This window comes from Acipenser ruthenus, chromosome 9 (genome assembly GCF_902713425.1).
Source record: "Acipenser ruthenus chromosome 9, fAciRut3.2 maternal haplotype, whole genome shotgun sequence".
NCBI classification, from domain to species: Eukaryota; Metazoa; Chordata; class Actinopteri; order Acipenseriformes; family Acipenseridae; genus Acipenser; species Acipenser ruthenus.
The window spans coordinates 35918762-35933625 of record NC_081197.1 but is presented as its reverse complement, the minus strand read 5'-3'; positions in this window follow the sequence as shown (position 1 = coordinate 35933625).

Below are 14864 nucleotides of genomic sequence, written 5' to 3'. Positions count from 1 at the left end.
CCTAGTCATTGATGATGTTGAGGTATGCCACAGCGTACCATCCAGAGTGATCTGCATTGGAGCTGTCCCATACCAGCAGAACATACACCAGACCATGACAGTCCCACCAGTGGCCTGAACAGTGAACACTATGCAATAGGGGTCTAGTGCCCTGGTTCTTCCATCAGTGCTGAACAGTGTAAAACATGATTCGTCTGACCACATCACACGCTTCCAGTTTTCAACGGTCCTATACTTTCTCAGACACAAGTGGTTTTCGGAATGCCACTCAACTTCAAATGCCCATTTCCTGCAGCCCCCTGCACATAGTTACCATGGAGAAAGGTATGTCCCTGTCAGTGCTGAAGTCTGGTCTGAGGTGACTTCCAGATTTGACTGCTATTTCTTTTCACAAGACATGAAATCTGTTATCTGTCCCTTTGGTCCAGTGGCTTCTTTTGACCTGAATGTTTTTTTTTTGTTTTTTTTTTTTTTTTATCCATCAACCACTGCCTAAAAACCCTTGAGGCTGAACTGACAATAACCAGTTTTGCTGTTGCCTTCAGTAATGCACCAGAGGCACATGCACCAACAATCATGCCCCTTGTGTGGTCACTTACATCAGCCTTCTGCCCCATAGCACATCACACTGAGGGACAGGCCTGTTCTGCTACTACTTTATAGTCAAGTAATCATGGGACATACCACTTGTTGAGTCATTCCCTCTACATTGGACTGGATGGGTTGCACAACTGTGAGAACCTTCTCCTCTCTTTGGCGTCCTGCAGTAAGTGGCCAACTGATGCCAGGAACATTCTTGCCTCAAGTACAGTCTATACACATTTATTACTGTACCTCTCTTCAAAAAGCCAACAGGTACAGGTGCCAACAGTATCCTATACATGCACGCCAAAAAAAAATCTGTATGCATCTGTGCCTGACGTCCCATATATGGGATGCTACAAAAGCAATGCTCAGTTTCAATGATATGCAAAAAAAAATGATAATTATGTGCAGCTATGGTACACACTAACCAATATAAATTCATGAATAAATAAGAATTAAAGATAATGGCTAAATAAATTGGCATCAATATGTCTAACCGATCGCTTCTTTGCATCTAACAGCCAAATTGAAAGTTTGCATTTGATGTTGAGGGAAGAAATAACCTGGCAGCCAAATAACAAAAGCAGGAAAGATACAGCTATAAGGGGGGGGAATTTTACAGGTTTCATTAGTTCATTTCAGTGAACACACACCAAGGGAGATGCACATTTTTAACCATATATGGGATGCTAGGCATTACAGTTCTTTAGGTCTGGATTTGTGGACAACAGCCCTCACGTCAGTTCTGCCACTATGTAAAACTGGAAATGTGTGTTAGCAGTCACATTGTATTGTAAATTGATAGGTCATTCCATACATACAACTAATAACTCTACTGACTTAATTACTTCGTTACCACAATGTTATTAATGTACTTTTAATAAGATCCTAATGTTCTACTAGCAAGCACCTTCCCAATCAAAAACATTGCTCGTGTGTTGGCACTGACTAATGCCCCAGTAAGACCTTTACAATATTCAGAAAACAACACCTAAAATATCCAGATGTTACTTAAGAAAGATCATTTTTTTGTTTAATCCAGATAGTTTATAAATGTAGGACACTTGTCATTTGTTTGTTTGTAAAACTATACCTTGGGACAAGCAATGTAATGCACCAGTGAGGCTTATTCAAGCGGAAATACTGGGTAAATGCTACCATTCTTTTTCATTATTTCAGTGCTGGGGGCATCTTGGTGTCAGAACATGAAAAGCCTTTAAATGGACAAGCATAGCTTGTGGGCTGTGGCAAGTGGATAAGTTGAGACTCCAATCTACAGCAAGTGGATAAACTGAACTTTGTGGAAATAGAGTAAATGGATCAAATGAGGAAGCTAGTGATTGTGGCTTTGCTCTCTTTGTATACAGTGTTCCATGGTTTTGTCCTGCCATGCTTGGGTGATGCTTGACTAAATCACAATAGGGTGGAACTGAATGTTAACTTATTTTCTGTTGGAAGATACTCTGACCTGTACAATGTGACATTTGAAAAAGCCAAGCCACTCCACCACCTGCCATTGCTTGTGTGGTATTTGTGTTATTACTTTTTGTTTATTATAATAATAATAATAATAATAATAATAATAATAATAATAATAATAATAATAATAATAATAATAATAAGATTTTACTTGTGATTAGTCCGATTAGTCAGGGGAGGAACATTTTTTATATCTTTTAATAGTTGAGCAAGACTATTGAGCACTGACAACATATTAGGACAGCAGACTAAAAAGCAGTTTACAATCAACTGGAACCAAGGGTCTGGAACCAACTCCCCAGTAATGTTGTTGAAGCTGACACCCTGGGGTCCTTCAAGAAGCTGCTTGATGAGATTCTGGGATCAATAAGCTACTAACAACCAAACGAGCAAGATGAGCTGATTGGCCTCCTCTCGTTTTGTAAACTTTCTTATGTTCTTCTTATGTTCTTCTTATAAGAAATGTTAATACCTAGTCACAAGCCTGTACACATTATTTCACAAAAGGAATTCCAATATTGTAAGTATAAGTCATCCATAAATATAAAACGCTTCATATTGCTAAATTAAGAAATAGTAAAAGAAACTAAATACATTCAAAGACATTCCTTTCGTATGGAAGCCTTTTTCAATGTCTTTGATGTACATTTAGGTGTATTGACACCTACAGTATCTGAATTTACTGTAAAAGTGCTTTACCAATTGGCACCACTTTAACTGAGATACTGGGATCTTTATTGTAGTTTACTGTTTACTGTGATTTTCTCAAGAAGCTTTTATATGACCCCAATACAGATGACTCATTATACACAGGCCTCCAGTACCTTGAAAGCATTTTTTGGCCATATCACAGCATGTTTTGAAGCATAGTAAAGTGTGTTGATTAAATGATTATACATTGACTTTGAGATTATTTAATGATCTGCTACTATTGTTTTATTAAATATATTTTATGGTCAGCATACAAAGCTACATTAGGAACACAAAAATCAATAAAATGAACATTTTCTTTACAAAAGAAATTAGATATTGTCGGAATTTTTATTACAAAGCTACAATTTGTGTGCACAAAATGTATTATTTTTGACATACAGTCATTTTCACATAAAGCAGGATTACCCAGCAAGAATCCAAATTATGTATTTGCTTGTTAATTAAAATAATAAACCATTGGATAAGCTCAGCAGGGAGTATACATGCAAGCATGTTCAATAGTATTATAATAGGTACATTGGGATCTGTAAATCTTTGATAGCTCTATTAAAACTGTGGTAATAAATAAAGTGAGCATCTGTAGTCTCTGTCACTGATCTGAAGTGGCACCATTAAGGTTACTATGTATGAATTTTTAATTCCTCCCCATTAAATTGTACCATAGATCACAGTATTTTTCATCTAACATATGTGCTTATTCTTTGTTTTTTGTACAGTTAAACTTTCCTACGATCGATCGCCAATGGGACTGAACATTTGGGACTGATTTTTCAAGGTGCCCAAGTCGGCTGTAAATATTACTAGTTGTTATATTGATTTAAAACTGAAGAATGTTAAATTTCAACTATCAGCTGCTGATACTGATTTTTGTGTTTGTTTTTTATAAAAAAAAAATGTTTTTGCAGAATCTGTGTTGACACCAAATTCTATATGTAAAAGAGTAATAATACAGGTTCAGTAGCCCAACTTAGTGCTTTAATAAAAATGGATAAACGTTTTGACGAGAAGTAAAATGTTCATTCTATATGTAAAAGAATATGGTGCCAACTCAACAGACAGATGCCGATTACATGAACTGGCAACGTCGTGTTTTCTAAGAAAGCTACCAACAATCTGTGTGGACAAATGTGTGTATTCTTTTTAAGTTAAAGTCCAGTTACCTTGTATCCTTTGCCAGGGGTCAACAGTATCTGTCAGCAACAGAGCATTGCCTCTTCCAGAAGCTTAAAGACTGCCTTGGCTACACATCTAAAGTCACACAAACACACACACACACACATAATTCATACTTAGAGTTTGAAGGTACATTTCATAAACTGGTGTAATGGACTCTCTCCTGCTGCTGACAGTGGAGTGATATCAAGTCTGTCTGCTCCATAAATGGATCAGTATTATTTTGTCATGGAAACGTGGCATTCCAGCAGACTTATAATGAATAAATCATTACAGAATGAATATTAGGAATCCTGAAACACAGAGTAAGAAAAGACAATAGTACAAAGCCACCCAAATCCACCCATTGTAGCAATACCTACATTGTATTTATGGAACATATTTCCAAATGCAATAGAACACATTTTATACCAGAATTAACTGTTTGCTTTGTTGGCATTAAATTCAAAATAATGTTTTCAAATTAAAATTTATGAAAGCCAAGTTCATGCATGTATGTCTACCAATTTACAATAAAACACAATGTATTTCAGTATATTTATTGTGCTCCAAATGTGCACAGCCAGGCACATTAGGGTGATTTAATCCTACCATTTGTCAGCAAGTTAATGATTCCCAAATGTAACCATATGAATGCAAGCGGACAGACTGACATCATAATACACACCAGGTTTATTCCTTATCAATGTAATTTATTTCTGATCAAAACAACTTAGTTTTGCTTAGCATTTTATTTGATGTGAAATCGATAGCTGTGGAATATAAAGCAATCTGTTTGAATTTAGAAATGTTAAGTCATTTCAACACGTTCATATCACTTAACCTTTTGTCCAGTCACAGGGACCAAGGCCATAAAATTGCAACATAAATAAATGTTTAGAATGTCACAGGCTTTTGTAAATGTGATGTGCCACCAGCAGTACACTGTATATTAGGACCCTTTTTCCATTGAATGCTGTCCAATTTTTAGGGACTCACAAACATTTCCTGCATAGTTTCCATTGATTATTATTGTATAGAGCAATGGCTTCCTATTTTTATCTTAATAACAACACTACATACACTATTCCCAAAGCTTTCACTCTTGGGTCATTTAAAGGATGGTCAATTATTATTGTTATTAGTAGAAGTAAAGGCTCTGCATGAACTTTCTTTGGGATTTGGGGGTGAGGGGGTCAGAAGAAGGAAAACACCCACTCAATTTACAACATTTGAAACAGACAATTTAGGAATTTAATTTTAGGACTCTCAAGCATTCTTAATTGTTTATTTCTAGTTGTGTAAGATTATAGGGTGTTATTCTCTTCTTAGAAAAATAAATGGTGCTAATGACACTAAAGGCCTGATCAAAGTCTGATACAGTATGTTAAGTTTCACATCTCCTTAATATGAGAAGGAATGTCAACCAAAAATACAACCTAAACAAATACCACCTACCTCCTGCATGAACTCCTCCTCTCTCTCCTGTTTGTTCTATGCCTTCACTGTCCACATTAGCCACTGCCCAGAACTGACAACTGTACAACACTGTAACCCGGTGCTGCAACCTGCTGGTTCTTTCACAATATTCACTTACTGGGTGACCTGAGGCACAGCAGCCACCACGGCAGCAGGCAACCAGACCCTTACGCAAAGGAAGAGGGAACGCAGGGCGTGATGCTCCCACGCAGCAGCGCTCCAAAGGACAGTTCCACGGCCGTCACTCTAGGCAACCGCTTCAGTGGGCTCTGCCCCGGCCTCAGCAGCCCCACCCATTTACACAACATCACCTGCAATAGTGACGCAATCGCACCTCGAACTACTGGGTGCTCGCCACCATGCACACCGGTTATGCACTGCAGTTCTGCAAGGGACTCCAGGCTTTGGCACTCAGGCAAGAAGTAGAGAAACTGCTTCTCAAATAAGCCATCCATCTCGTAGAACGCACCTCTCAAGAAGAGGGGTTCTACTCGAGACTTTCTGGAGCAAAAAAAGGACGGCAGCTTTCGCCCCATCCTAGACCTGAGACACCTCAACGGGTTCTTAAGGGAGAGGAGGTTCCAGATGGTCATGCATCACCACATCCTCCAATCTGTCTGGTTTACAACTGTGGACTTGAAGGATGCATATTTTCACGTTCTTATCCATCCAGTGCACAGGAAATATCTCCCCGTCGCCTTCCAGGGGAGCATATTCGAGTTTTTCGTGCCTCCTTTCGGCCTCTCCTTTCAGACCCCCGCACCTTTTCGAAGTGCATGGATGCAATCCTACCTCCCTTGCGGCTGCAAGGGATCAGGGTGTTGAACTACCTGGAAGACTGGTTGATCTGTTCCCAGTCACAGGAACATGGCGACAGTGACAAACCATCTAGCGAGACTGGGTCTCACTCTCAACAAGGCCAAGAGTCAATTAATACCGGTGCAGTATTAATTGTGTCTCCGGCTAGATTTGGACGACAGAGCAGAGGCTATTCAAAACTGTCTGGCCCTGTTTCAACAGGGGTCCACAGTGCAGCTGCTGTTGTGTCAAAAACTATTGAGTCTGATGGCCGCAGCCTCATCAGCTATCCAACTGGGTTACTGCATATGCGCCCCATTCAAGCGTGGCTCAATACCTTTCGGCTGACGGTGTCTCGCTCAAGTTGGGAAGCCCTATGCTGGTGGAGACAAACCTCCCACCTGCATGAAGGTGTAGTGATTGGAGTGATACACAGCCATCAAGTGGTGATGACAGACACATCTAATCTGGATGGGGTGTGGTCTGGGCATGCAGAGGAGGCAACGGGTCCTTGACAAGCCGCTGGACATCCCTGCACATAAATAAGCTGGCGCTCCAAGCAGTGCACCTTGCACTCCAGCATTTCCTTCCTGTGTTCCAGAACAGACATGTCATCGTGTGCACCAACAACATGTCAGTAGTGGCGTATGTGAACCACCAGGGTGGGCTTCGGTCCCCGGGCTTACACCGCATAGCCTTTCAGCTGCTGATCTGGCCACAGAAACATTTATTGTCCCTCCAGGCTAGTGGAGGGGTGGCCATGTCATGGGCGCTCTTTCGAGGTGCATCATTGACTGACATTTGTACTGCGGCTAGCTGGGCTACTCCGCATACATTCACCAGGTTCTACCGAATCAATGTGGTAGATCCCTCTACTCCTTCATTAGGCACAAGGGTCCTTGAGGGTGCACGCGCGCACCACCAGCACTAGCTCACGCTGCCTCGCGATGTCTCTGATATACTTTCCCAAAAGTATTGGTTGGTGGTCGTCTTCAAATTGAAAGGGAACGTTAGGTTACTTACCGTAACCCTGGTTCCCTGAAAGAGAAGACGACCACCAAACCTTGTGAGGTCACATCACTCGCATTCGTGGGTTCAATGCAAAAGAGGAAGTGCAGGGCTGAGGACGTCACTCCACGGAGGGGCCTATCAGCAGCTCTGACATAAAATGCTCAGCGAATACCTACCTAAGGCAGGCATATCCCAAAAGTATTGGTTGGTGGTCGTCTTCTCTTTCAGGGAACCAGGGTTACAGTAAGTAACCTAACATTATACCCATCAGTGTGCAGCACCCCAGGTGGATATTGCTGCCTATGATCTCTCAAATAAGTGCTTTTTGAGTTTGTTGGTGCATCATTTTTTTTAAAAAACAACAAGTCTCGAGGTAAGCTTTTTCTTTAAACACATCAATTTCTAGAATGGCCATAATTGTAAACCCTAAACCCTCCCCCCCCTCCTCCTCCCTCCTCTATCTCCCCTGATGACTTTGCCTCCTTCTCTTCTAAAATCTCAGATATCCGCAAACTCTTTAACACCTCTCTTTCCCCCGCACCCCCTCCTGCTCCAACCCCTACACCCACTGCATCCCCTACTACCTCACCCTCCTTCTCCACCTTCTCGCCCCTCTCAGACTCTGACCTCTCCTCCCTGCTCCACAATCACAAACCCACCACGTGTGCTCTGGACCCCCTCCCCACTCACCTCTTTCAAGCTACTGCTCCTGCCCTACTTCCTTCATCTCCACCCTTCTCAACACCTCTCTCCTTTATGGTCTCTTTCCCTCTGCCTTCAAAAAAGCCTCTATCACTCTCCTCCTCAAAAAACCTACCCTTGACCCCACCTCCCTCCAGAGCTACCGTCCTGTCTCCCTCCTACCCTTCCTCTCCAAAACCCTCGAGCGGACTGTACACCGCAGCTCTCTGCTTTCCTGTCCAACCACTCTCTGCTTGACCCTCTCCAATCTGGCTTCCGCTCTGCTCACTCCACTGAAACCGCCCTCCTGTCTGTCACCAACTCACTAAAGTCTGCCCGAGCTGCCTCTCTCTCCTCTGTCCTAATTCTCCTCGACCTCTCTGCTGCCTTTGACACTGTTGATCACTCTATTCTACTATCATCTCTCTCTGACCTGGGAATTTCTGGCACTGCTCTGGCCTGGTACTCCTCCTACCTCTCCAACCGCACTTACCAGGTAACCTGGCGTGGAGTAACCTCCACACCTCACCCTCTCTTAACAGGAGTCTCCCAAGGGTCAGTCTTGGGTCCTCTCCTGTTCTCTCTCTACACCCGCTCCCTGGGCCCCCTCATTGCATCCAATGGTTTCTCATATCATTTCTATGCTGATGATGCTCAGATTTTCCTCTCCTTCCCCACCTCTGACTCCACCATCCCCTCCCGTATCTCTACCTGTCTGTCTGCTATTTCCTCCTGGATGCACTCGCATCACCTCAAACTCAACTTCTCTAAATCTGACCTCCTTTTCTTTCCCTCCTCCTCCTCCTCCCCCTCCTCTGATCTCTCTATCTCTGTTCCTCTGGAATCTACCACACTCTCTCCCTCTTCCTCCGCTAAGAACCTCAGAGTCACCCTGGACCCCTGCCTCTCTTATTCCCAGCACATCTCCACTCTGGCACGCACTTGCCGATTCTTCCTGAGCAACATCCGAAGAATCCAACCCTTCCTCACCAACTACGCCACCCAGCTCCTGGTCCAGGCCTTGGTACTCTCCCGCCTAGACTACTGCAACTCCCTCCTGGCTGGCCTCCCTGCGTCCGCCACCCGTCCGCTCCAGCTCATCCAGAACTCCGCTGCCCGCCTGGTGTTCTCTCTGCCTTGCTTCTCCCACGCAACTCCACTACTCCGCTCACTCCACTGGCTCCCGATCACCGCTCGCATCCAGTTCAAGACTCTTGTACTAGCCTACAGATGCCTTGACCAGACTGCACCCAGCTACCTCCAGACCCTCATCTCTCCCTACACCCCCACTCAACCTCTCCACTCCGCCTGCACTAGAAGACTGGCTCTACCTCCTCTACGCTCCCCTGCCTCCAGAGCCCGCTCCTTCTCCACCCTCGCCCCGCAGTGGTGGAATGACCTTCCTACAGATGTCAGGACTGCCCAGTCCCTGACCACATTCCGGCGCCTCCTTAAGACTCACCTCTTCAGACAGCACCTGTAGGACTCCTCTGTTTTTCCCCTGGGACACTTATCACCCTTCCTTAAATGTGCTTTACTTGCTCTTATCTGCCCCCTATTTTACTGCATTTAATCCTGTACTTCAGAGTACTGTAATCTCCCAAGTGTTTAATCTGTAGTATTTTGTATTTTATCATATCCTGATGTAACTATCACTGACACTGTTATCTGCTGTATTATTGAATTGTATGTTGTCACACTTGTACTTGCTTGAACCAAAGGCATTGTATTTATCTTGCTCGTATTGTAATAATTGTATTATTACTTGTACTGTGATACTTGAAATGTATTTGCTTCCGATTGTAAGTCGCCCTGGATAAGGGCGTCTGCTAAGAAATAAATAATAATAATAATAATAATAATTGCCCCTCGTGTTTTCTAATTAGTCAGAAATTAATTAGTTGATTAGTTAATTATTCTTTAGATCAGTTTAGCTGGAGTGGCTACATGGACATTTTGAAGTTCAGGACTGACTTGCAGGTTAGTCATGTCGTTCTCATAAGCAATGTCATACACATTTACAACCATCTCCCAGTAACAACCTGTTGATTTCACAGCTGTTTGTAGCAGGTGTGTTGGTACATCAAAAGACTTCCCAGCTGTCCTTGCTCTTTGAAACTTGAACCAGACTCTGTTACTACAGGGTGTTAAAAAACAAGACAATAATTTAATTGAAATGTTTTTTAGACATCTCAATATACTAACTCATAAAGCAGTCCCCTTCACCCTGCTAAGAAGTCATTCACAGATGCATATTTTTTTATTTCATATTTTTACATTAATAAGCATTTATGACACCAGTTTGCTGCCTTTTTTTATTGAAGGAAAACCAAATTGCTTCTTACTAACAAATAAACAATTAATGTGCATGTGATCCATCAAGAGCTGTGTGTCTGGCTGGGGTTATGAGAGCAATTATCTAATAAGACCCAGACAAGCACCAAAGGTACAAATGGCTTCTTCTCGGAAATGTAATTACTGTATGATCTTATTCTACATTCTACAAATCCTTAAGGACAGTATCCTGTGGACTGTAATTCAGTCTGAGTGGTTGTAATTCCTGTTGTTTTCTTTATTGTTTGGTAAGTTTATATTCAGGTGCTTTCTCTGAAAGATGTAACACAGGCTGAATCAGCCAACGTGTCTTCATAGAAGTAAGTGCTTTTATTAGATGTTACTAATATAAAGACACTGGCTGACATTACCTACATCACATATGTTTATGGCAGACAACTAATGTAGAACTGAGGATCTACTAACCCAAGATATTTATTTTTGCCCTTTAACATAAATAATTTGGGAAAAGGATGCTTTTTAAAGCTTTAAAAAAATAAATAATAAAAAAATAAGCCTAACTAACTAGCTTAATAAGAACAAATTAACTAAATAAATAACAAACTTAATAATTTTTTTTTTTAAAAAAAACAACTAATAAACAACCAAATACAATTTGGTAATAGAAATTATGCAACTTCTTCCGTAATTTTTTTGGACATAACATGTATTTATTACTGCAGGACACCTGGCTCACTTCAAGGCCTAAAATATATACATGCTGTCTAGCAAGGACAACTTTTGCATTCCAAAACATGGCTTATGTGTTGTACACCTCTTTTTATAGGGTTGTTTACCGGACATTCACCGAGCAGTGGCTCAGTGTTTATTGTCATTGTGTCTGTCATGCAGTGTTGGTGGTGATCGTGTTGACAGCCAGTAGAAAGAGATGCCTTACTGACCTGTAGAACTGGAAGCTTTGTAAACTATGTTGCAATGTGGAATGCATGGTTGAGCAATAGTTTACACACAAACTCCCACAATGCTGGATTTAACAAAACTCATTAAAGGATTCATGTAAACAGATTGTAACCTGGAACCTTTTACATTGTTACTAGTCTTGTAAACAGTTATCTTCAGAAGAACGAGACATTAACTCGCTAAGGTATAAGGCATGGGTAGGTCCTGGAGAAACATTCCAGCACATATATGATAGGACCTGGCCAGATAATTAAATGGCTTAACGTAATAATAAAGACTGAAAAAAAATACCTCTGCCTGTATTTTCCAGTGTGGACAAACTGGACAAGGTTACAGAAGTAACGTTACAGTCAGTACTCCAGATAAGGTTTTGGGTCTGGGAGTAACTTACCCTCTAATTTTAACACTGAGAGAGTAAATTGCATTTTCAGGGGGTAGAATGCAACATTACCTTGAAGTCATGAGTAATCTCGATAAATACTGTACAATCTTTAATGGTAATGAGGTAGGCATTAAAAAAGAGCCTTCCATTTTAACATTTTAACTTTGAACTACTGTACAATCACACGTGTGTTCTACAAGGTTCTTTATCGGTTCAGTGCATTTTTTTCGTTACTTATATTTTAACATTAAATTCTTAAACTCAGTGAACATGTTAAAACTTCACTATAAAGTCATACAGAGAAATAAAATAAGGAAATGCATTAATAAGTTATAAAACAGTTTAATATTATAGGCACCTTTTTTGAGCGGTTGCCTCTGACGATGGTTCCAGTTGGATTTGTAGCTGGACTGGGGTATATACGCTTCAACCTGTGTAGCTTGCTGGCGAATTTCTTATTCCTCACTGTGATTGGCTGCAAAGACAACAGGGCTAGCCAAAGATTGGATAATGTTTGTTGGGTTGGTTTTTCTTGTGTATAGTTTCCTAGTAATTGAAGACATTGTATTCTGGGAGATGTTGTTGTTAGTGGAAGTTTTAGGCGAGGCAGATAAGCTGCTATGTGTAAAAATGGCAGGTATGCAGCTTATCTGGACCGCTGGGTACAGTATGTAAAACCATTTTCTGTATGGGCTTAATTACCTGGAAGCCTGGATGAGAGTTCCTAAGTTTAATGATAGATTCAGAACAATCATGGTCAAGTGGAGGCCAGGTTTTAACCAATGCTGGATTTAACTTGGAATAAAAAGGGAGACAAATGTGAGTTGAAGATACAGGGTTTATTTAACATAGATCTTAAATGCAGACTGTGCGTGTGTACCAAAATATCTTTGTGTGCCTTCCTGTGCCTAATAGGCATAATTTACAAGCTTTTAATGTGCCGTGAGACAGCTACAGTAATAACTACTTATCTGGTTTCCGCTTGAGCTGTTTACCCTCTTCTTAAGCGCAGAAGTTGCACACAACCTGTCTCTTATTGTAGAAAAGCCAGCACCACCACCGAGCATGAGACTTGAACTCTCTCAAGGGCAAGTGCGACGGAAAGTTTAGTCCTTGAGAAGGGATCAATAAACAGCGTCTTAGGCACTGCTGACAAAATGATAAGGTTAAGTGACCCTCGAACAATAACACTGGTTCCCCTGTTATTCCACAAAACCCATTTCAAAAGAATTAAATTGTTTTGAATTAAAGGAATAATTTACTTCTCAACAGTGATATAATTTGACAATTACTTACAAATTAGGACAAAGCAGCAGAATTTTGTCTAAACAATGAACTAACAGCACAATATTAAGTCATTTGACACTGGCTGTAAAAAATATATCATCATCATCTTCAGCCTTTTTCAATTCAATCCTAATTTCATCTTGCCATTTTCCTGGTCCTGGAGGTCTTCTTCTTGGTTGCTTTATATCTCTTGGGATCCATTCTAGTATCTCCTTGGTCCAGCGATGGTCTGTTCTTTTTGTTACTGCCATTTCAGTTTTTTCACTCTTATAATAACATTGCATACTTTTGTTTGTGCGCTTATTCATTCCTTCCATTTCCTGTCTCTTCTTGTTATTCCCAGCATGCATCTTTCCATACTCCATTGATTTGTTTGTAATTTTTGAGTCATTTTTGCATTGAGGGTCCAGGTTTCACATCCGCAAGTTAGCATTGGCAGCATGCGTTGGTCCAAGACTTTCCTCTTGAGGCATAAGGGTAGTTTCCCTTTCTTATATAAACTTATATAGCTTTATATATAGATGTATTTTCATTTTAAGTGCCTGCAGGGTTACAGCCAGGACATATCAAGACATTACAAAAAACATAAGGAAAGCTCAAATGATTCAATCCATATTTAATATTTATTACAATGATCTCCTTTGTTCATTTCAACATTCATTAACGTACTGCCAATCATTTGCTAAATAGTTTTCACTTTTCAAAGCATTGGCTAGTGAACCAATAAGATCTTTATTGTTGCTTGCACTAATCTTAAGCCTTTTTTTAGGCCCAAACCTTCTCAATTGGATTAAAACTGGGTGAATTTGGTGGCCAATCATTCATCCATTTGACTTATTTTTCTGAGCTGATTCTGGATAACCTTTGCCCTTTGGCAGGAACCCCATTACATTACTTTACTGTTTCTCAGTCTTTCAGTAAGAGAGTGGTTGATTTGCCCACAGCTGTACATTATTACTGGAGCCCTAACCAGCCAGAAGTGTTGCTATTTAGTCCATGATGTTGTCTATTGATAGTAATGCGAGCTGGCACAATGCAAGTTTATCAACATTACCAAGGATGGCCGCTGTGTGGCTGGATAGACTATACTGTACAGTAAGTTGCCACTGCCAGCAAGCACCCTTGTCACATGATTAAACAAGAGCCAGAATGCTTCATGTGTACTGTGTGTGAAATCACACAGCATACAAGTAAATGCCCTTCAAATTTCAATGTGTACCAGGTCAAAATTTAGCTACATTAATGGATCTTAATGTGCTTGATCACATCTACAAATTCCACACATACTGTAAAATGTCTTTCTGCAAAGTTGAATTTGATGTCATATAGTTTTAATAGGAGCTACAAATAAGGTACATTTTCAAGGAACCATTGACAAGCAACACTAGTGTAAGGATTTTTAACTTAGTCTTGTATTTTTGTATACATTAGATGATTAGACTGTTCATCTGAATATTTTTATTACCAGATTTTAACTTTGTGTTATCCAAATTCAATGTTCACAGAGGCAGTGTGATACATGTTTTACAATAATCCACAAATGTGTTTAATCGATTATTTGGGGGAAATTTTAACAAACAACAAAAAAGAACACATTTGCCGACTGTTTATTTGCCCCTCATTGGACATCATGTTGTTTGTTTATACGAGCTGCAGCTTTTCAGTTAATTGGCTAAAGATAAATCAGGGATGATTTCACAAGAGCAACTAATCCTATTTAATCTCTACCAAAAACATCCTGTTAAAGTTGCCTTTTCTGGGAGTCATCACAACACAGAGAAGTAAATGATTAAACCCAGCCCTTCCTTTTTTACAGAAGCACAGGCTTCCCACTTGTTTACAGAGTGCAAGCAGGTACGATGTGTGTTGACTGTGATCATCTTGGTCCTGTTCAATTAAGAAGAGCTTTGGGCACAACACATCCTAATAAAATCCAAACCCAAGAACTCTCAGAGACTTCGATGATCTTTACACTAAACTCTGTTGGCTTCTATCAAGCAGCTCTTTTCAGTTTAATGTGTGATTAACGTTATTCATATTG